The sequence below is a fragment of the Myotis davidii genome, unplaced genomic scaffold, assembly GCF_000327345.1.
Source record: "Myotis davidii unplaced genomic scaffold, ASM32734v1 scaffold904, whole genome shotgun sequence".
Lineage (NCBI taxonomy): Eukaryota > Metazoa > Chordata > Mammalia > Chiroptera > Vespertilionidae > Myotis > Myotis davidii.
This window is the reverse complement of record NW_006295888.1, coordinates 809,835-813,156: the sequence shown is the minus strand read 5'-3', so window position 1 is coordinate 813,156 and position 3,322 is coordinate 809,835. Positions and strand designations below refer to the sequence as shown.

The 3,322-nt window shown below is 49.3% G+C and overlaps 1 pseudogene; it reads left to right on the top strand.

Annotated features, from left to right (window-relative positions):
• Positions 1–3,322, top strand: part of LOC102761709 — a 134,579-nt pseudogene that overhangs the window by 8,855 nt on the left and 122,402 nt on the right.

Sequence of the window (3,322 nt, the reverse complement as noted above, 5' to 3'; positions counted from 1 at the left end):
AAGTGGGCGGGCATCGGGAGGCCACTATGGCACGGGGCAAGCACTATGGGCAGTCTATCTGAAGTGTACCTGGCGTATAAGACGACCCCCCACTTGGAGGCATATATTTCAGGGCCAAAAAATCGTCTTATACGCCAGCAAATACGGTATATAGGATAGATTAAAAAAAAGGGGGGTGCCTCAAATTGGACATTCCAGATGATAACTGCTGTTTCCGGGGTGCACTCTGTGCTGCCCCTTCATGGAGGTCTTTATTCCTTCCGTTCGCTTGGAGAGGGAGATGGGGGTGTCCCCATAATCCAGGGACAGCTTCAGCACAGCGCTGCCTTCAGTCTTTGGGGAGCGGGTCTTGGCTGCATGGTGCCAGCTCACTCCCTTCTGCTGATTCTGGACGGATCTGGAGTGTTCCTCCTGCCCCAGCCAGTGCAGTGTGACCGGAGCCCTGTGTGTTCCTTGGGCATCACTCTGCAGCCCTTCTTGCTGCGTTTAAAATATATTTTATTAATTTTTTTTACAGAGAGGGAGAGGGATAGAGAGTTAGAAACATCGATGCGAGAGAAACATCAATCAGCTGCCTCCTGCACCCCGCCCCCCCCCCCGGGGGATGTGCCCGTAACCAAGGTACATGCCCTTGACTGGAATCGAACTGACCCGGGACCCTTCAGTCTGCAGGCTGATGCTCTATCCACTAAGCCACACCGGCCAGGGCCCCTTCTGGCTGTTTTGTCTTTTGGCCGCTGTCCAGGCATCTGTCGGGGTCTGGAGCCCAGCCCTGGGCTGGCCTTCTTCGTGCTGAATTCTGTCTTGGCTTCTGTTGTTGCTGCTTCAGACCGGTTGGCGTGTGAAGGTGAGGGAGATGCTGACAGAGGCCGGCGATGGGACTTGCACTCTGAGCCACGGGGTCTTCCCCACCTTCCCACATGGCTGCCCTGGGGGGCTGATGCCAACCCTGCCTGGACCAGCATTAGCTCTGCTACTGCGACTTGGCAACTTGGCGACTTGGCGAGTCAAACATTGCTGGGTCTTGCTGTTCTGGCCCTGGGAGGTGCGGGCAGTGTTACCTTAATATGAGTGATACTGAAAGCAGTAACAATGAGCATGTATTCAGTGCTTTCTATGTTGCGAGCTCTGGACCAGGTGTATTGCATATATTGTTACGTTTAAGTCTCGGAAGCACCTTATGGGGTAGTTAGTATTTTAGACACAGTTTTTCCAATGGGGAAGCTGAGGCCCAGAAAGGTTAATAAGTAACTTGTGCATGATCACCCCGACCCTCAGAGGTGGAGCTGCCCTAGCTGGTTTGGCTCAGTGGCTAGAGCGTCGGCTTGCAGACTGAAGGGTTTGTTTTCTGTGTGCTTTATAATGGTCATATACACCACAGTGCAAGTACAACTATGATTTACAAATGCACTAGAGGCCTGGTGCACAAAATTTGTGCACAGGTAGGGTCCCTAGGCCTGCCCAGCTATCAGGGCCAATTGGGACCTTCTGGCTGCCAGTCCCTTGATGGTCAGCACACATCATAGCAAGTGATCAAACTCCCGGTCTCCCAGTCAAACTCCCAAGGGGATATTTTGCATATTAGCCTTTTATATATATAGACTAGAGGCCTGTTGCATGAAGAGATTCGTGCTATAGGCCTTCCCTTCCCTTCCCTTCTTCGGTGCCGGCACCGATTTTCCTCCGGCACCCGGGACCCAGGCCTTCGCTCCGGCCGGAGCAGCCTTCCGTCCTCCCTCTTTGCGGCTCCAGCTCACCTTCAGTCTTCCCTCTGCCGCTTGGAGCCTACGTATGCAAATTAACTGCCATCTTTGTTGGAGGTTAATTTGCATATCACACTGATTAGCCAATGGGAGGCGTAGCGAAGGTACCGTCAATTACCCTGTTTGTCTATTATTAGATGAGATTAAGAAAAAGAGGTGGAGCTGAGGTTGGACCTCACAGTTTTCGGATTCAAAGGCTGTGCTCCTAAGCACTAGCCACACAGTCTTGGGGGCCACGTGCTCAGGCTCATGCCTGCTTGACAATGGCCGGAACTTCAACCCAAAAAGCCACAAGTGAGTTTCTTTTAGAAGCCGCTGAGCGGCAGTTGGGTAAATATTTTGGGGGGGAGGCGTCTGATTCGTCTGGACTCTGCATTCTCCAAACTTTGTGGGCCCACTTGGTGCATATAGATGACTGCTCGCCGTTTAAATGCCTGAAAAGGGAGTTGGCGCCTTCTGTCCTCCCCAACTGGCAGAGTGAATTAGTAAGGGAATGTGACCAGCAGGAAATAGCTGTCGTTAAGTATTCCACGCCGGTATGATTGTAAATGGCAGTGCCATCGAGGAGCCAATAGAACGGCGGCCGAGGCTGCCATATGTCAGCGGAAAGCAGGAAACACAAAGCAGTTGCCTGCATAGCCGGAATGTGAATATTTGGCCCAATTGCCGGAAACTTAGGCCTCTCCTGGCATTCGAGAGCGCTGGCATCCGCAGACCTGCCACACGGCCATGTTGCTGGACAACGCAGCCTTTGCAGAAAATAACATTTCAGAGTTGTTTCTATAGCATTCATTGCTCTTGCTTTGTGGTTGTTTTGCATTTGTCCGTTAGGATGTTTAACGAGTTTTTAAAGTCTTTTTTAAATATATTTTTTTATTGATTTCAGAGAGGAAGGGAGAGGGAGAGAGAGATAGAAACATCAGTGTGAGAGAGAATCATGGATCGGCTGCCTCCTGCACACCCCACACTGGGGCTGGGGCCTGCAACCCGGGCATGTGCCCTGACCGGGAATCGAACTGTGACCTCCTGGTTCCTAGGTCGGCACTCAACCACTGAACCATGCCAATTGGCTAAAGTATTTTTTAAATGAGTCATTTTGGTGGTTGAGATATTTTTTAGAAAATTTTATCTGTTTTCAAATGTATTGGTGCAAAACAGTGTATAGTATGAACTTACTGCCTAGCTATAGTTATGCATAAGTTATAATGTATTCCTATAAATATAACATATGACTTATCTGTAGTTATGTTTCTTTCCTGTTCCTAATTTTGATAATTTGGGTTTCTCTCTCTTTTTTTTTCTTGATTAGTCTTTTTAAAAAAATATATATTTTATGGAATTTTTACAGAGAGGAAGAGAGAGGGATAAAGAGTTAGAAACATTGATGAGAGAGAAGCATCAATCAGCTGCCTCCCACACACCCCCCACTGGGGATGTGCCCAAAACCAAGATACATGCCCTTGACGGGAATCGAACCTTGGATCTCTCAGTCCGCAGGCCGACGCTCTATCCACTGAGCCAAACCGGTCAGGGCAAAAATTTAACATTTTTATTCTTTT